Source organism: Bombina bombina, chromosome 4, assembly GCF_027579735.1.
Source record: "Bombina bombina isolate aBomBom1 chromosome 4, aBomBom1.pri, whole genome shotgun sequence".
Classification (NCBI taxonomy): Eukaryota; Metazoa; Chordata; class Amphibia; order Anura; family Bombinatoridae; genus Bombina; species Bombina bombina.
The window spans coordinates 276,027,589-276,048,247 of record NC_069502.1 but is presented as its reverse complement, the minus strand read 5'-3'; the positions used below and the strand labels follow the sequence as shown (position 1 = coordinate 276,048,247).

At 43.9% G+C, this 20,659-nt stretch overlaps 1 protein-coding gene across 1 annotated transcript in view; it reads left to right on the top strand.

Moving 5' to 3' along the window:
• Window positions 1-20,659, top strand: part of CUL3 (cullin 3) — a 483,186-nt gene that overhangs the window by 186,447 nt on the left and 276,080 nt on the right. The gene's annotated exons all lie outside the window — the stretch shown is intronic.

Genomic DNA, 20,659 nt, shown 5'->3' with positions numbered 1-20,659 from the left:
CATTCTTTGCCTTTCATCATGTTAGTAGGTGGCAGAGATGTGTCAGTAGATTCAGAGTGTCCGTAAAAGGGTATCTGCCTTTCGAGATAGGTCTGGAGATGCAGGGAAAGTTTTTTTCTGCGAAACCATCCAGACTACTGCTAACGTCTCCTAAGCAATCAGTGTTGACGAGTTTAACTTCCTGCTTTCTTTCACTCAAGTCCATGTCAGGAGTGCTACTATAAGACTCACACTTGAGAGGATGTGTTCTGTTCCACAGCATGGATCCCGGAGGTAAGATTGTTTCAATTTTTACATATAAAATGCTATAACAGGGTCACAGTGTGGCTCCTTTATACCTTGATAGGATCCAGGGTTAATATCCTCTGAAGGGGGTTTATTGAACAGTTGGGGTTAATTAATCAGTGTATTCTTTACATGCTGCTTTGTGCGTCCCCCCCCCCCCCCCCCCCCCCGGGCTTATGGACTGTTTTTGGTTGGAACAAACAGGTTTCACTTTCTTTTTTGAAAGTGTTGCACAGCTCCTATTACTTGCTGTACTTAATAACAGGGGAATAACAGGGGAAGTACTGTCTTGCACTCCATGTGACTGGGTGTGGTCTGTGTTCATTTCCTCCATTCTGGCTGAGACTTGAACCTGAGGGAGAGCGTTTCCTCTGTTAACTGTCTGGGTCTAGGAGGTGGTGAGTGCCCCAGCCATTGGGAGTATAAAGGTGCAGTTTTCTATAATAAAAAAACGTTTTTATTTGTGTCCTTCTGTGGGTATAACCTGAGATATGGAGGACTCTGACATGTTAGAAGGTCTCCTTCTATACTAAATCATACCTGTTTATATTGTGAGGAGGCTGTGGTTTTCCTGCCCACTCAATTATGTTCCACGTGCCTTAACACAGTTATAAAATCTAAGAAGGTAGACAAGCATGCTAAAGCTCTTAGTCCTTCTGAGCCTTCTACCTCTCAGGACTCGGCGTCCCGTGAGTTTACTACCCTTGCTACATTATCCACTCCACATGCAATTCCCCGTAGCACATCTAATCCTCCATCCGGAGGGGACCCTTTTCCTGCAGACTTTGCCGTGCAGTTACAAATGCCGCTCTAACAAACGCAAGAGAAAGGTTAAACGCAGCTCTCCTGACCTGGAGTCATCTAAATTTCTTTCATGTAAGTGGCAAGAGTCCATGAGTTAGTGATGTATGGGATATACATTCCTACCTGGAGGGGGCAATGTTTCCCAAACCTTAAAATGCCTATAAATACACTTCCCACCTCACTCATACTTCAGTTTTGCGAACTTTGCCTTCGTTGGAGGTTGGTGAAGCAAGTTGTGCTTGATTTCTTCTGTGAAAGGCGCTTCTAAGCATTTTGGAGCCCTGTTCCTCTCACTGTACAGTGTTTGTCTGAGGGATGTGAAGGGAGTATTTGCCTAATGATGCCATGTTTTCACCTATGGGAAATCTATTCTAAGGCTCTCTGTAAATTCGGTCGGGGTGATTCATCTGCCACCTCCCTTTACAGATCGACATTATACTCCTCTACCATTAACTCTGCTGATATGTTTCATTACTGGTTTGGCTGTCTGCTACATGTGGATGGGTGTCTTCAGGTAAGTATATATCTTTTAAGACAAGACACTCTCAGCTATGTTTGGCACTTTATATTTTTTAAGTTATAAATATATATTGCATATATTTGCCATGAGTCAGGTCTACGTTCATTTCCCTTTGCAGTCTGACAGTTTCAGCATGGAAAATAATGTTTGGAAGAAATTTAATATATTTTTTTTTACTTACCTGAGGTTTCGGCTAGTTCTAACTTTTGTCTTTTTTTTCAAATTTTCTCGAGCAAATTAGACTCTCAATGGCGCAAAATACTTCTATTTTCTATTTCTGGCGTCTTTGTTGTCACAAATTTTTTTTGCCGCAAAGTCGCGCCTCTTATGACGTGAATTGCCATTTCCTGTTAACCTTGGCGCCAAAAGTTTTTTTTTCTCAGCATTTGCGTCATCTTTGTTGGCGTCATTTTTGGCACCAAAAATTGTTTCTCCAACATAGGTGTGTCCGGTCCACGGCGTCATCCTTACTTGTGGGATATTCTCTTCCCCAACAGGAAATGGCAAAGAGCCCAGCAAAGCTGGTCACATGATCCCTCCTAGGCTCCGCCTACCCCAGTCATTCTCTTTGCCGTTGTACAGGCAACATCTCCACGGAGATGGCTTAGAGTTTTTTTAGTGTTTAACTGTAGTTTTTATTATTCAATCAAGAGTTTGTTATTTTAAAATAGTGCTGGTATGTACTATTTACTCTGAAACAGAAAAGAGATGAAGATTTCTGTTTGTATGAGGAAAATGATTTTAGCAACCGTTACTAAAATCCATGGCTGTTCCACACAGGACTGTTGAGAGGAATTAACTTCAGTTGGGGGAACAGTGAGCAGTCTCTTGCTGCTTGAGGTATGACACATTCTAACAAGACGATGTAATGCTGGAAGCTGTCATTTTCCCTATGGGATCCGGTAAGCCATGTTTATTAAAATAGTAAATAAGGGCTTCACAAGGGCTTATTAAGACTGTAGACTTTTTCTGGGCTAAATCGATTCTTATATTACACATATTTAGCCTTGAGGAATCATTTAATCTGGGTATTTTGATAAAATTATATCGGCAGGCACTGTTTTAGACACCTTATTCTTTAGGGGCTTTCCCTAATCATAAGCAGAGCCTCATTTTCGCGCCTGTATTGCGCACTTGTTTTTGAGAGGCATGACATGCAGTCGCATGTGTGAGGAGCTCTGATACATAGAAGAGACTTTCTGAAGGCGTCATTTGGTATCGTATTCCCCTTTGGGCTTGGTTGGGTCTCAGCAAAGCAGATACCAGGGACTGTAAAGGGGTTAAAGTTAAAAACGGCTCCGGTTCCGTTATTTTAAGGGTTAAAGCTTCCAAATTTGGTGTGCAATACTTTTAAGGCTTTAAGACACTGTGGTGAAATTTTGGTGAATTTTGAACAATTCCTTCATATTTTTTCGCAATTGCAGTAATAAAGTGTGTTCAGTTTAAAATTTTAAGTGACAGTAACGGTTTTATTTTAAAACGTTTTTTGTACTTTGTTATCAAGTTTATGCCTGTTTAACATGTCTGAACTACCAGATAGACTGTGTTCTGAATGTGGGGAAGCCAGGGTTCCTTCTCATTTAAATAAATGTGATTTATGTGACAATGAAAATGATGCCCAGGATGATTCCTCAAGTGAGGGGAGTAAGCATGGTACTGCATCATTCCCTCCTTCGTCTACACGAGTCTTGCCCACTCAGGAGGCCCCTAGTACATCTAGCGCGCCAATACTCCTTACTATGCAACAATTAACGGCTGTAATGGATAATTCTATCAAAAACATTTTAGCCAAAATTCCCACTTATCAGCGTAAGCGCGACTGCTTTGTTTTAGATACTGAAGAGCATGACGACGCTGATGATAATGGTTCTGAAATGCCCCTACACCAGTCTGATGGGGCCAGGGAGGTTTTGTCTGAGGGAGAAATTTCAGATTCAGGGAAAATTTCTCAACAAGCTGAACCCGATGTGATTACATTTAAATTTAAGTTGGAACATCTCCGCGCTCTGCTTAAGGAGGTATTATCCACTCTGGATGATTGTGAGAATTTGATCATCCCAGAGAAACTATGTAAAATGGACAAGTTCCTAGAGGTCCCGGGGCTCCCAGAAGCTTTTCCTATACCCAAGCGGGTGGCGGACATTGTAAATAAAGAATGGGAAAGGCCCGGTATACCTTTCGTCCCTCCCCCCATATTTAAAAAATTGTTTCCTATGGTCGACCCCAGAAAGGACTTATGGCAGACAGTCCCCAAGGTCGAGGGAGCGGTTTCCACTTTAAACAAACGCACCACTATACCCATAGAAGATAGTTGTGCTTTCAAAGATCCTATGGATAAAAAAATTAGAAGGTTTACTTAAAAAGATGTTTGTTCAGCAGGGTTACCTTCTACAACCAATTTCATGCATTGTCCCTGTCACTACAGCCGCGTGTTTCTGGTTCGATGAGCTAGTAAAGGCGGTCGATAGTGATTCTCCTCCTTATGAGGAGATTATGGACAGAATCCGTGCTCTCAAATTGGCTAATTCTTTCACCCTAGACGCCACTTTGCAATTGGCTAGGTTAGCGGCTAAGAATTCTGGGTTTGCTATTGTGGCGCGCAGAGCGCTTTGGTTGAAATCTTGGTCAGCTGATGCGTCTTCCAAGAACAAACTACTTAACATTCCTTTCAAGGGGAAAACGCTGTTTGGCCCTGACTTGAAAGAGATTATCTCTGATATCACTGGGGGTAAGGGCCACGCCCTTCCTCAGGATCGGTCTTTCAAGGCCAAAAATAAACCTAATTTTCGTCCCTTTCGCAGAAACGGACCAGCCCAAAGTGCTACGTCCTCTAAGCAAGAGGGTAATACTTCTCAAGCCAAGCCAGCTTGGAGACCAATGCAAGGCTGGAACAAGGGAAAGCAGGCCAAGAAACCTGCCACTGCTACCAAGACAGCATGAAATGTTGGCCCCCGATCCGGGACCGGATCTGGTGGGGGGCAGACTCTCTCTCTTCGCTCAGGCTTGGGCAAGAGATGTTCTGGATCCTTGGGCACTAGAAATAGTCTCCCAAGGTTATCTTCTGGAATTCAAGGGGCTTCCCCCAAGGGGGAGGTTCCACAGGTCTCAGTTGTCTTCAGACCACATAAAAGGACAGGCATTCTTACATTGTGTGGAAGACCTGTTAAAAATGGGAGTGATTCATCCTGTTCCATTAGGAGAACAAGGGATGGGGTTCTACTCCAATCTGTTCATAGTTCCCAAAAAAGAGGGAACGTTCAGACCAATCTTAGATCTCAAGATCTTAAACAAGTTTCTCAAGGTTCCATCGTTCAAAATGGAAACCATTCGAACAATTCTTCCTTCCATCCAGGAAGGTCAATTCATGACCACGGTGGATTTAAAGGATGCGTATCTACATATTCCTATCCACAAGGAACATCATCGGTTCCGAAGGTTCGCATTCCTGGACAAGCATTACCAGTTCGTGGCGCTTCCTTTCGGATTAGCCACTGCTCCAAGGATTTTCACAAAGGTACTAGGGTCCCTTCTAGCGGTGCTAAGACCAAGGGGCATTGCAGTAGTACCTTACTTGGACGACATTCTGATTCAAGCGTCGTCCCTTCCTCAAGCAAAGGCTCACACGGACATAGTCCTGGCCTTTCTCAGATCTCACGGATGGAAAGTGAACGTGGAAAAGAGTTCTCTATCTCCGTCGACAGGAGTTCCTTTCTTGGGAACAATAATAGACTCCTTAGAAATGAGGATTTTTCTGACAGAGGCCAGAAAAACAAAACTTCTAAACTCTTGTCGGATACTTCATTCCGTTCCTCTTCCTTCCATAGCGCAGTGCATGGAAGTGATAGGTTTGATGGTAGCGGCAATGGACATAGTTCCTTTTGCGTGCATTCATCTAAGACCATTACAACTGTGTATGCTCAGTCAGTGGAATGGGGACTATACAGACTTGTCTCCGAAGATACAAGTAAATCAGAGGACCAGAGACTCACTCCGTTGGTGGCTGTCCCTGGACAACCTGTCACAAGGGATGACCTTCCGCAGACCAGAGTGGGTCATTGTCACGACCGACGCCAGTCTGATGGGCTGGGGCGCGGTCTGGGGATCCCTGAAAGCTCAGGGTCTTTGGTCTCGGGAAGAATCTCTTCTACCGATAAATATTCTGGAACTGAGAGCGATATTCAATGCTCTCAAGGCTTGGCCTCAGCTAGCGAGGGCCAAGTTCATACGGTTTCAATCAGACATGACGACTGTTGCGTACATCAACCATCAGGGGGGAACAAGGAGTTCCCTGGCGATGGAAGAAGTGACCAAAATCATTCAATGGGCGGAGACTCGCTCCTGCCACCTGTCTGCAATCCACATCCCAGGAGTGGAAAATTGGGAAGCGGATTTTCTGAGTCGTCAGACATTGCATCCGGGGGAGTGGGAACTCCATCCGGAAATCTTTGCCCAAATCACTCAACTGTGGGGCATTCCAGACATGGATCTGATGGCCTCTCGTCAGAACTTCAAGGTTCCTTGCTACGGGTCCAGATCCAGGGATCCCAAGGCGACTCTAGTAGATGCACTAGTAGCACCTTGGACCTTCAAACTAGCTTATGTATTCCCGCCGTTTCCTCTCATCCCCAGGCTGGTAGCCAGGATCAATCAGGAGAGGGCGTCGGTGATCTTGATAGCTCCTGCGTGGCCACGCAGGACTTGGTATGCAGATCTGGTGAATATGTCATCGGCTCCACCATGGAAGCTACCTTTGAGACGAGACCTTCTTGTTCAAGGTCCGTTCGAACATCCGAATCTGGTCTCACTCCAGCTGACTGCTTGGAGATTGAACGCTTGATCTTATCAAAGCGAGGGTTCTCAGATTCTGTTATTGATACTCTTATTCAGGCCAGAAAGCCTGTAACTAGAAAAATTTACCACAAAATTTGGAAAAAATATATCTGTTGGTGTGAATCTAAAGGATTCCCTTGGAACAAGGTTAAGATTCCTAAGATTCTATCCTTCCTTCAAGAAGGATTGGAAAAAGGATTATCTGCAAGTTCCTTGAAGGGACAGATTTCTGCCTTGTCTGTGTTACTTCACAAAAAGCTGGCAGCTGTGCCAGATGTTCAAGCCTTTGTTCAGGCTCTGGTTAGAATCAAGCCTGTTTACAAACCTTTGACTCCTCCTTGGAGTCTCAACTTAGTTCTTTCAGTTCTTCAGGGGGTTCCGTTTGAACCCTTACATTCCGCTGATATTAAGTTATTATCTTGGAAAGTTTTGTTTTTGGTTGCAATTTCTTCTGCTAGAAGAGTTTCAGAATTATCTGCTCTGCAGTGTTCTCCTCCTTATCTGGTGTTCCATGCAGATAAGGTGGTTTTACGTACTAAACCTGGTTTTCTTCCAAAAGTTGTTTCTAACAAAAACATTAACCAGGAGATAGTCGTGCCTTCTCTGTGTCCGAAACCAGTTTCGAAGAAGGAAAGTTTGTTGCACAATTTGGATGTTGTTCGCGCTCTAAAATTCTATTTAGATGCTACAAAGGATTTTAGACAAACATCTTCCTTGTTTGTTGTTTATTCTGGTAAAAGGAGAGGTCAAAAAGCAACTTCTACCTCTCTCTCTTTTTGGATTAAAAGCATCATCAGATTGGCTTACGAGACTGCCGGACGGCAGCCTCCTGATAGAATCACAGCTCATTCCACTAGGGCTGTGGCTTCCACATGGGCCTTCAAGAACGAGGCTTCTGTTGATCAGATATGTAGGGCAGCGACTTGGTCTTCACTGCACACTTTTACCAAATTTTACAAGTTTGATACTTTTGCTTCTTCTGAGGCTGTTTTTGGGAGAAAGGTTTTGCAAGCCGTGGTGCCTTCCATTTAGGTGACCTGATTTGCTCCCTCCCTTCATCCGTGTCCTAAAGCTTTGGTATTGGTTCCCACAAGTAAGGATGACGCCGTGGACCGGACACACCTATGTTGGAGAAAACAGAATTTATGTTTACCTGATAAATTACTTTCTCCAACGGTGTGTCCGGTCCACGGCCCGCCCTGGTTTTTTAATCAGGTCTGATAATTTATTTTCTTTAACTACAGTCACCACGGTATCATATGGTTTCTCCTATGCAAATATTCCTCCTTAACGTCGGTCGAATGACTGGGGTAGGCGGAGCCTAGGAGGGATCATGTGACCAGCTTTGCTGGGCTCTTTGCCATTTCCTGTTGGGGAAGAGAATATCCCACAAGTAAGGATGACGCCGTGGACCGGACACACCGTTGGAGAAAGTAATTTATCAGGTAAACATAAATTCTGTTTTCTCCCTCTTTTGCTCTCTGCTTTCATTAGTTACAGAGGGCTATGGTATTTGCTTTTGTTTTTCATATAAGCATTTTTTCCCATTCCTGAAACTGCTATTTTGAGGAAATTGGATATTTTGTTTACATGTTTTTTCTTTTGTTACCTTTTTCAAGATGTCTCAAGCTGATCCTGCCGATGATGTTACTGTAGGAATCATGTTGCCTAACAACAAATCTACCAAAGCGAAGTGTGTATGTTGTAAATTGGCTGATCTTCCTTCTTCAGCTCAAGTATATGGCACTTGTTATGAGATTGTTTCATGCTGATAGTTTCTATAAGTACAAATACATCTACTGCTAAACATTCACAGTCTAATGTACATGATATTCCTGTAGATATAAAAGATTATATTGCTGCAGCCATAGAGAAGGCTATGACTGCTATTCAGCCTTTAAATAAACGTAAAAGGTCTCTTCCTACTTCTCATAATTCTGATGAAGTTTGTATTGACCAACAGCACACTGAAGTATTGTCTGCTGATGAGGACTTCTCTGGCTCAGAGGATCCTACTTAAGACTCTGAAATTGATAAATCTTCCTTTCTTTTTAAGATGGAATATATCCGTTCTTTGTTAAAGGAAGTATTCTTTACTTTGGGTATTGATATTTCTCCTACTGTTCCTTGTTCCCTTGGTAGAATGACTGGGGGATGAGGGGAGTGGGGGAGGTATTTAAGCCTTTGGCTGGGGTGTCTTTGCCTGCTCCTGGTGGCCAGGTTCTGTATTTCCCACAAATAATGGACACTCCTCATACAGATGGAAATTAAATTTTCAGGTAAGCATAATTTTATGTTTTTTCTTTTTAAACTAATTAAGAGTTTCCAAAGTCCCAATGTTACTTTTGATGCAAATGAAATAATCCACAATGCATCCAAAGGACATACAGGTGTATCTCTTTGCCCTGAAACAGCAAGGGTACTTTGTCAAAAGTATGTAATAGTTACAAAAGAAGGTGCAACTTTGATGTGTTGGACTTCAGTCAAACACCTGCAACGGTATAGCCGTATGTGACTACTTTAGTCTGAAATGCCGCTCTCAGGCTTGATCCATAATGTCCTTCTGTTATATGTATATTTGCACCTGGACTGCTTCCTGCACTCTTAAGTTTCACGGTTGGACCTTTCCAATCACTATGGTTCTGTAACATTTTATGTTGACATATTCAGTCTCTTTTTAATGGATTTTTTTTCTTTTTTACTTACTTTAGAGGTAGCATGATCCTTAAGTAGATGGGGATATACAAGTTAAATGTTTATTTCTCCAACATTGGTGTGTCCGGTCCACGGCGTCATCCTTACTTGTGGGAATATCTCTTCCCCAACAGGAAATGGCAAAGAGTCCCAGCAAAGCTGACCATATAGTCCCTCCTAGGCTCCGCCCACCCAAGTCATTCTCTTTGCCGTTGCACAGGCAACATCTCCACGGAGATGGTTAAGAGTTTTTTGGTGTTTAAATGTAGTTTTTTATTCTTCTATCAAGTGTTTGTTATTTTAAAATAGTGCTGGTATGTACTATTTACTCTGAAACGGAAAAGGATGAAGAGTTCTGTTTGTGAGAGGAAGATGATTTTAGCAGACAGTAACTAAAATCGATTGCTGTTTCCACATAGGACTGTTGAGATGAGGTAACTTCAGTTGGGGGAAACAGTTAGCAGACTTTTCTGCTTAAGGTATGACTAGCCATATTTCTAACAAGACCATGTAATGCTGGAAGGCTGTCATTTCCCCTCATGGGGACCGGTAAGCCATTTTCTTAGTCAAGCAAACAGAATAAAGGGCTTAATATGGGCTATAAAACTGGTAGACACTTTTATGGGCTAAATCGATTGCTTTATTTGGGCATTTTATACATGTTTATGCTGATAATTCTCATTTATAAACTTGGGGAACGTTTTTTAACGGCAGGCACTATGTTAGACACCTTTTCCAGTCAGGGGGGCCTTCCCAGTTGTAGGCTGAGCCTCATTTTCGCGCCATTACTGCGCAGTTGTTTCTCCAACATAGGTGTGTCCGGTCCACGGCGTCATCCTTACTTGTGGGATATTCTCTTCCCCAACAGGAAATGGCAAAGAGCCCAGCAAAGCTGGTCACATGATCCCTCCTAGGCTCCGCCTACCCCAGTCATTCTCTTTGCCGTTGTACAGGCAACATCTCCACGGAGATGGCTTAGAGTTTTTTAGTGTTTAACTGTAGTTTTTATTATTCAATCAAGAGTTTGTTATTTTGAAATAGTGCTGGTATGTACTATTTACTCAGAAACAGAAAAGAGATGAAGATTTCTGTTTGTATGAGGAAAATGATTTTAGCAACCGTCACTAAAATCCATGGCTGTTCCACACAGGACTGTTGAGAGCAATTAACTTCAGTTGGGGGAACAGTGAGCAGTCTCTTGCTGCTTGAGGTATGACACATTCTAACAAGACGATGTAATGCTGGAAGCTGTCATTTTCCCTCTGGGATCCGGTAAGCCATGTTTATTACGATTGTAAATAAGGGCTTCAAAAAGGGCTTATTAAGACTGTAGACTTTTTTTGGGCTAAATCGATTGATTATTAACACATATTTAGCCTTGAGGAATCATTTTATCTGGGTATTTTGATATAATAATATCGGCAGGCACTGTTTTAGACACCTTATTCTTTAGGGGCTTTCCCAAAGCATAGGCAGAGCCTCATTTTCGCGCCGGTGTTGCGCACTTGTTTTTGAGAGGCATGGCATGCAGTCGCATGTGAGAGGAGCTCTGATACTTAGAAAAGACTTTCTGAAGGCGTCATTTGGTATCGTATTCCCCTTGGGGCTTGGTTGGGTCTCAGCAAAGCAGATACCAGGGACTGTAAAGGGGTTAAAGTTCAAAACGGCTCCGGTTCCGTTATTTTAAGGGTGAAAGCTTCCAAATTTGGTGTGCAATACTTTTAAGGCTTTAAGACACTGTGGTGAAAATTTGGTAAATTTTGAACAATTCCTTCATGTTTTTTCGCATTTGCAGTAATAAAGTGTGTTCAGTTTAAAATTTAAAGTGACAGTAACGGTTTTATTTTAAAACGTTTTTTGTACTTGTTATCAAGTTTATGCCTGTTTAACATGTCTGAACTACCAGATAGACTGTGTTCTGAATGTGGGGAAGCCAGAATTCCTATTCATTTAAATAAATGTGATTTATGTGACAATGACAATGATGCCCAAGATGATTCCTCAAGTGAGGGGAGTAAGCATGGTACTGCATCATTCCCTCCTTCGTCTCAAGAGTCTTGCCTACTCAGGAGGCCCCTAGTACATCTAGCGCGCCAATACTCCTTACTATGCAACAATTAACGGCTGTAATGGATAATTCTGTCAAAAACATTTTAGCCAAAATGAACACTTATCAGCGTAAGCGCGACTGCTCTGTTTTAGATACTGAAGAGCATGACGACGCTGATATTAATATTTCTGAAGGGCCCCTAACTCAGTCTGATGGGGCCAGGGAGGTTTTGTCTGAGGGAGAAATTACTGATTCAGGGAACATTTCTCAACAAGCTGAACCTGATGTGATTGCATTTAAATTTAAGTTGGAACATCTCCGCATTCTGCTTAAGGAGGTATTATCCACTCTGGATGATTGTGACAAGTTGGTCATCCCAGAGAAACTATGTAAAATGGACAAGTTCCTAGAGGTGCCGGGGCTCCCAGAAGCTTTTCCTATACCCAAGCGGGTGGCGGACATTGTTAATAAAGAATGGGAAAGGCCCGGTATTCCTTTCGTCCCTCCCCCCATATTTAAAAAATTGTTTCCTATGGTCGACCCCAGAAAGGACTTATGGCAGACAGTCCCCAAGGTCGAGGGAGCGGTTTCCACTTTAAACAAACGCACCACTATACCCATAGAGGATAGTTGTGCTTTCAAAGATCCTATGGATAAAAAATTAGAAGGTTTGCTTAAAAAGATGTTTGTTCAGCAGGGTTACCTTCTACAACCAATTTCATGCATTGTCCCTGTCGCTACAGCCGCATGTTTCTGGTTCGATGAGCTGATAAAGGCGGTCGACAGTGATTCTCCTCCTTATGAGGAGATTATGGACAGAATCAATGCTCTCAAATTGGCTAATTCTTTCACCCTAGACGCCACTTTGCAATTGGCTAGGTTAGCGGCTAAGAATTCTGGGTTTGCTATTGTGGCGCGCAGAGCGCTTTGGTTGAAATCTTGGTCGGCTGATGCGTCTTCCAAGAACAAGCTACTTAACATTCCTTTCAAGGGGAAAACGCTGTTTGGCCCTGACTTGAAAGAGATTATCTCGGATATCACTGGGGGTAAGGGCCACGCCCTTCCTCAGGATCGGCCTTTCAAGGCAAAAAATAAACCTAATTTTCGTCCCTTTCGTAGAAACGGACCAGCCCAAAGTGCTACGTCCTCTAAGCAAGAGGGTAATACTTCTCAAGCCAAGCCAGCTTGGAGACCAATGCAAGGCTGGAACAAGGGAAAGCAGGCCAAGAAACCTGCCACTGCTACCAAGACAGCATGAAATGTTGGCCCCCGATCCGGGACCGGATCTGGTGGGGGGCAGACTCTCTCTCTTCGCTCAGGCTTGGGCAAGAGATGTTCTGGATCCTTGGGCGCTAGAAATAGTCTCCCAAGGTTATCTTCTGGAATTCAAGGGACTTCCCCCAAGGGGGAGGTTCCACAGGTCTCAGTTGTCTTCAGACCACATAAAAAGACAGGCATTCTTACATTGTGTAGAAGACCTGTTAAAAATGGGAGTGATTCATCCCGTTCCATTAAGAGAACAAGGGATGGGGTTCTACTCCAATCTGTTTATAGTTCCCAAAAAAGAGGGAACGTTCAGACCAATCTTAGATCTCAAGATCTTAAACAAGTTTCTCAAGGTTCCATCGTTCAAGATGGAAACCATTCGAACTATTCTTCCTTCCATCCAGGAAGGTCAATTCATGACCACGGTGGATTTAAAGGATGCGTATCTACATATTCCTATCCACAAGGAACATCATCGGTTCCTGAGGTTCGCATTCCTGGACAAACATTACCAGTTCGTGGCGCTTCCTTTCGGATTAGCCACTGCTCCAAGGATTTTCACAAAGGTACTAGGGTCCCTTCTAGCTGTGCTAAGACCAAGGGGCATTGCTGTAGTACCTTACTTGGACGACATTCTGATTCAAGCGTCGTCCCTTCCTCAAGCAAAGGCTCACACGGACATTGTCCTGGCCTTTCTCAGATCTCACGGATGGAAAGTGAACGTGGAAAAGAGTTCTCTATCTCCGTCAACAAGGGTTCCCTTCTTGGGAACAATAATAGACTCCTTAGAAATGAGGATTTTTCTGACAGAGGCCAGAAAAACAAAACTTCTAGACTCTTGTCGGATACTCCATTCCGTTCCTCTTCCTTCCATAGCTCAGTGCATGGAAGTGATCGGGTTGATGGTAGCGGCAATGGACATAGTTCCTTTTGCACGCATTCATCTAAGACCATTACAACTGTGCACGCTCAGTCAGTGGAATGGGGACTATACAGACTTGTCTCCGAAGATACAAGTAAATCAGAGGACCAGAGACTCACTCCGTTGGTGGCTGTCCCTGGACAACCTGTCACGAGGGATGACATTCCGCAGACCAGAGTGGGTCATTGTCACGACCGACGCCAGTCTGATGGGCTGGGGCGCGGTCTGGGGATCCCTGAAAGCTCAGGGTCTTTGGTCTCGGGAAGAATCTCTTCTACCGATAAATATTCTGGAATTGAGAGCGATATTCAATGCTCTCAAGGCTTGGCCTCAGCTAGCGAGGGCCAAGTTCATACGGTTTCAATCAGACAACATGACAACTGTTGCGTACATCAACCATCAGGGGGGAACAAGGAGTTCCCTGGCGATGGAAGAAGTGACCAAAATCATTCTATGGGCGGAGTCTCACTCCTGCCACCTGTCTGCTATCCACATCCCAGGAGTGGAAAATTGGGAAGCGGATTTTCTGAGTCGTCAGACATTGCATCCGGGGGAGTGGGAACTCCATCCGGAAATCTTTGCCCAAGTCACTCAGCTGTGGGGCATTCCAGACATGGATCTGATGGCCTCTCGTCAGAACTTCAAAGTTCCTTGCTACGGGTCCAGATCCAGGGATCCCAAGGCGGCTCTAGTGGATGCACTAGTAGCACCTTGGACCTTCAAACTAGCTTATGTGTTCCCGCCGTTTCCTCTCATCCCCAGGCTGGTAGCCAGGATCAATCAGGAGAGGGCGTCGGTGATCTTGATAGCTCCTGCGTGGCCACGCAGGACTTGGTACGCAGATCTGGTGAATATGTCATCGGCTCCTCCTTGGAAGCTACCTTTGAGACACGACCTTCTTGTTCAGGGTCCGTTCGAACATCCGAATCTGGTTTCACTCCAGCTGACTGCTTGGAGATTGAACGCTTGATCTTATCGAAGCGAGGATTCTCAGATTCTGTTATCGATACTCTTGTTCAGGCCAGAAAGCCTGTAACTAGAAAGATTTACCACAAAATTTGGTGTTGGTGTGAATCTAAAGGATTCCCTTGGGACAAGGTTAAGATTCCTAGGATTCTATCCTTCCTTCAAGAAGGATTGGAAAAAGGATTATCTGCAAGTTCCCTGAAGGGACAGATTTCTGCCTTGTCTGTGTTACTTCACAAGAAGCTGGCTGCTGTGCCAGATGTTCAAGCCTTTGTTCAGGCTCTGGTTAGAATTAAGCCTGTTTACAAACCTTTGACTCCTCCTTGGAGTCTCAATTTAGTTCTTTCAGTTCTTCAGGGGGTTCCGTTTGAACCCTTGCATTCCGTTGATATTAAGTTATTATCTTGGAAAGTTTTGTTTTTAGTTGCAATTTCTTCTGCTAGAAGAGTTTCAGAATTATCTGCTCTGCAGTGTTCTCCTCCTTATCTGGTGTTCCATGCAGATAAGGTGGTTTTACGTACTAAACCTGGTTTTCTTCCAAAAGTTGTTTCTAACAAAAACATTAACCAGGAGATTATCGTACCTTCTCTGTGTCCGAAACCAGTTTCAAAGAAGGAACGTTTGTTGCACAATTTGGATGTTGTTCGCGCTCTAAAATTCTATTTAGATGCTACAAAGGATTTTAGACAAACATCTTCCTTGTTTGTTGTTTATTCTGGTAAAAGGAGAGGTCAAAAAGCAACTTCTACCTCTCTCTCTTTTTGGATTAAAAGCATCATCAGATTGGCTTACGAGACTGCCGGACGGCAGCCTCCCGAAAGAATCACAGCTCATTCCACTAGGGCTGTGGCTTCCACATGGGCCTTCAAGAACGAGGCTTCTGTTGATCAGATATGTAGGGCAGCGACTTGGTCTTCACTGCACACTTTTACCAAATTTTACAAGTTTGATACTTTTGCTTCTTCTGAGGCTATTTTTGGGAGAAAGGTTCTGCAAGCCGTGGTGCCTTCCATTTAGGTGACCTGATTTGCTCCCTCCCTTCATCCGTGTCCTAAAGCTTTGGTATTGGTTCCCACAAGTAAGGATGACGCCGTGGACCGGACACACCTATGTTGGAGAAAACAGAATTTATGTTTACCTGATAAATTACTTTCTCCAACGGTGTGTCCGGTCCACGGCCCGCCCTGGTTTTTTTAATCAGGTCTGATAATTTATTTTCTTTAACTACAGTCACCACGGTACCATATGGTTTCTCCTATGCAAATATTCCTCCTTAACGTCGGTCGAATGACTGGGGTAGGCGGAGCCTAGGAGGGATCATGTGACCAGCTTTGCTGGGCTCTTTGCCATTTCCTGTTGGGGAAGAGAATATCCCACAAGTAAGGATGACGCCGTGGACCGGACACACCGTTGGAGAAAGTAATTTATCAGGTAAACATAAATTCTGTTTTTTTGAGAGCAAGACATGCAGATGCATGTATGAGGATCTGAAAGTAGCTGGAAAAGTTTCTAGAAGGCGTCACTTGGTATCGTATTCCCCTCTGGGCTTGGTTAGGTCACAGCAAAGGCTATAGCTGGGACTGTATAGGGGTTAAATTTGTAAACGGCTCCGGTTCCGTTATTTTAAGGGTTAAAGCTCTGAAAATTGGTGTGCAATACTCTTAATGCTTTAAGACACTGTGGTGAAATTTTGGTAATTTTTGAACAATTCCTTCATACTTTTTCACATATTCAGTAATAAAGTGTTTTCTGTTTAAAATTTAAAGAGACAGTAACGGTTTTGTTTTAAAACGTTTTTTGTGCTTTATTGACAAGTTTAAGCCTGTTTAACATGTCTGTGCCTTCGGATAAGCTATGTTCTATATGTATGAAAGCCAATGTGTCTCCCCATTTAAATTTGTGTGATAATTGTGCCATAGCGTCCAAACAAAGTAAGGACAGTACTGCCACAGATAATGAAATTGCCCAAGATGATTCCTCAGATGAGGGGAGTAAACATGGTACTACATCATCTCCTACTGTGTCTACACCAGTTTTGCCCACGCAGGAGGCCCCTAGTACATCTAGCGCGCCAATGCTTATTACCATGCAACAATTGACGGCTGTAATGGATAACTCCATAGCAAATATTTTATCCAAAATGCCTACATATCAGAGAAAGCGCGATTGCTCTGTTTTAAACACTGAAGAGCAGGAGGGCGCTGATGATAATTGTTCTGTCATACCCTCACACCAATCTGAAGTGGCCATGAGGGAGGTTTTGTCAGATGGGGAAATTTCTGATTCAGGAAAAATTTCTCAACAGGCTGAACCTGATGTTGTGACATTTAAATTTAAATTAGAACATCTCCGCGCACTGCTTAAGGAGGTGTTATCTACTCTGGATGGATGATTGTGACAACTTGGTCATTCCAGAGAAATTATGCAAGATGGACAAGTTCCTAGAGGTTCCGGTGCACCCCGACGCTTTTCCTATACCCAAGCGGGTGGCGGACATAGTGAATAAGGAGTGGGAGAAGCCCGGCATACCTTTTGTTGCCTGTCCTATATTTAAGAAATTATTTCCTATGGTCGACCCCAGAAAGGACTTATGGCAGACAGTCCCTAAGGTCGAGGGGGCAGTTTCTACTCTAAACAAGCGCACTACTATTCCTATCGAGGATAGTTGTGCTTTCAAAGATCCTATGGATAAAAAATTGGAGGGTTTGCTTAAAAAGATTTTTGTACAGCAAGGTTACCTTCTACAACCCATTTCGTGCATTGTTCCTGTCACTACAGCAGCGTGGTTCTGGTTCGAGGAACTAGAAAAGTCGCTCAGTAGAGAGACTCCATATGAGGAGGTTATGGACAGAGTTCACGCACTTAAGTTGGCTAACTCTTTTATTTTAGATGCCGCTTTGCAATTAGCTAGATTAGCGGCGAAAAATTCAGGGTTTGCAATCGTGGCGCGCAGAGCGCTTTGGCTAAAGTCTTGGTCAGCGGATGTGTCATCCAAGACAAAATTGCTTAACATCCCTTTCAAAGGTAAAACTCTATTTGGACCAGAATTGAAAGAGATTATCTCAGACATCACTGGGGGAAAGGGCCACGCCCTTCCACAAGATAGGCCTTTCAAGGCCAAGAATAAGTCTAATTTTCGTTCCTTTCGCAATTTCAGGAACGGACCGGCCTCTAATTCTGCATCCTCTAAGCAAGAGGGTAATGCCTCACAACCCAAACCAGCCTGGAAACCGATGCAAGGCTGGAACAAGGGTAAGCAGGCCAAGAAGCCTGCTGCTGCTAACAAAACAGCATGAAGGAGTAGCCCCCGATCCGGGACCGGATCTAGTAGGGGGCAGACTCTCTCTCTTTGCTCAGGCTTGGGCAAGAGATGTTCAGGATCCCTGGGCACTAGAAATAGTTTCTCAGGGTTATCTTCTGGAATTCAGGGAACTACCCCCAAGGGGAAGGTTCCACATGTCTCACTTATCCTTAAACCAAATAAAGAGAGAGGCGTTCTTACATTGTGTAGAAGACCTGTTAAAGATGGGAGTGATACACCCAGTTCCAATAAAGGAACAAGGAATGGGATTTTATTCAAATCTGTTCGTAGTTCCCAAAAAAGAGGGAACTTTCAGACCAATTTTGGATTTGAAGATCCTAAACAAATTTCTCAGGGTACCATCGTTGAAGATGGAAACCATTCGAACGATTCTACCCACTATCCAGGAAGGTCAATTTATGACTACCGTGGATCTAAAGGATGCGTACCTACATATTCCTATCCACAAAGAACATCATCAGTTCCTAAGGTTCGCCTTTCTGGACAAACATTACCAGTTTGTGGCCCTCCCATTCGGTTTAGCCACTGCTCCAAGGATTTTCACAAAGGTACTAGGGTCCCTTCTAGCGGTTCTAAGACCGAGGGGCATTGCAGTAGTACCTTACTTGGACGACATTCTAATACAAGCGTCGTCCCTGTCAAAAGCAAAGGCTCATACAGACATCGTTCTGGCCTTTCTCAGATCACACGGATGGAAGGTGAACATAGAAAAAAGTTCTCTGTCTCCGTCAACAAGAGTTCCCTTCTTGGGAACAATAATAGATTCCTTAGAAATGAGGATTTTTCTGACAGAGGTCAAAGTCAAAACTTCTAAGCACTTGTCAAGTTCTTCATTCTGTTCCACGTCCTTCCATAGCGCAGTGCATGGAAGTAGTAGGGTTGATGGTTGCAGCAATGGACATAGTTCCTTTTGCACGAATTCATCTAAGACCATTACAACTGTGCATGCTCAAACAGTGGAATGGGGACTATACAGACTTGTCTCCAATGATCAGAAGACCAGAGATTCACTCCGTTGGTGGCTGACCCTGGACCATCTATCCCAGGGAATGAGCTTCCGCAGACCAGAGTGGGTCATTGTCACGACCGACGCCAGTCTAGTGGGCTGGGGCGCGGTCTGGGAATCCCTGAAAGCTCAGGGACTATGGTCTCGGGAAGAGTCTCTTCTCCCGATAAACATTCTGGAACTAAGAGCGATCTTCAATGCTCTCAGGGCTTGGCCTCAGCTAGCAAAGGCCAGATTCATAAGATTCCAATCAGACAACATGACAACCGTTGCGTATATCAATCATCAGGGGGGAACAAGTAGTTCCCTGGCGATGAAAGAAGTGACCAAAATAATTCAATGGGCGGAGGATCACTCCTGCCACCTATCTGCGATCCACATCCCAGGTGTGGAAAACTGGGAAGCGGATTATCTGAGTTGTCAGACATTCCATCCGGGGGAGTGGGAAGTCCACCCGGAGATCTTTGCCCAACTAACTCAATTATGGGGCATTCCAGAAATGGATCTGATGGCGTCTCGTCAGAACTTCAAGGTTCCTTGCTACGGGTCCAGATCCAGGGATCCCAAGGCGACTCTAGTAGATGCACTAGTAGCACCTTGGACCTTCAACCTAGCTTATGTATTTCCACCGTTTCCTCTCATTCCCAGGCTGGTAGCCAGGATCAATCAGGAGAGGGCCTCAGTGATCTTGATGGCTCCTGCGTGGCCACGCAGGACTTGGTATGCAGACCTGGTGAATATGTCATCGGTTCCACCATGGAAGCTACCTTTGAGACAGGACCTTCTTGTTCAGGGTCCATTCGAACATCCAAATCTGGTCTCCCTCCAGCTGACGGCTTGGAGATTGAACGCTTGATCCTATCAAAGCGTGGGTTTTCAGATTCTGTGATAGATACTCTGGTTCAGGCCAGAAAACCGGTAACTAGAAAGATTTACCATAAAATATGGAAAAGATATATCTGTTGGTGTGAATCCAAAGGATTCCCATGGAATAAGATAAAAATTCCTAAGATTCTCTCCTTTCTACAAGAAGGTTTGGAGAAAGGATTATCTGCAAGTTCTCTAAAGGGACAGATCTCTGCTTTATCTGTCTTACTACACAAAAGACTGGCAGCTGTGCCAGATGTTCAAGCATTTGTTCAGGCTCTGGTTAGGATCAAGCCTGTTTACAGACCTTTGACTCCTCCCTGGAGTCTAAATCTAGTTCTTTCAGTTCTTCAAGGGGTTCCGTTTGAACCTTTACATTCCATAGATATTAAGTTACTATCTTGGAAAGTTTTGTTTTTGATTGCCATTTCTTCTGCTAGAAGAGTTTCAGAGTTATCTGCTCTGCAGTGTTCTCCGCCCTATCTGGTGTTCCATGCAGATAAGGTGGTTTTGCGTACTAAGCCTGGTTTTCTTCCAAAGGTTGTTTCTAACAAGAATATTAACCAGGAGATAGTTGTACCTTCTTTATGTCCGAATCCAGTTTCAAAGAAGGAACGTTTGTTACACAATTTGGACGTAGTCCGTGCTCTAAAATTCTATTTAGAGGCTACAAAATATTTCAGACAAACATCTTCTTTGTTTGTTGTCTATTCTGGTAAAAGGAGAGGTCAAAAAGCGACTTCTACCTCTCTTTCCTTTTGGCTTAAAAGCATTATCCGATTGGCTTATGAGACTGCCGGACGACAGCCTCCTGAAAGAATCACAGCTCACTCCACTAGGGCTGTGGCTTCCACATGGGCCTTCAAGAACGAGGCTTCTGTTGACCAGATATGTAAGGCAGCGACTTGGTCTTCACTGCACACTTTTGCCAAATTTTACAAATTTGATACTTTTGCTTCTTTGGAGGCTATTTTTGGGAGAAAGGTTTTGCAAGCCGTGGTGCCTTCCGTTTAGGTAACCTGATTTGCTCCCTCCCTTCATCCGTGTCCTAAAGCTTTGGTATTGGTTCCCACAAGTAAGGATGACACCGTGGACCGGACACACCAATGTTGGAGAAAACAGAATTT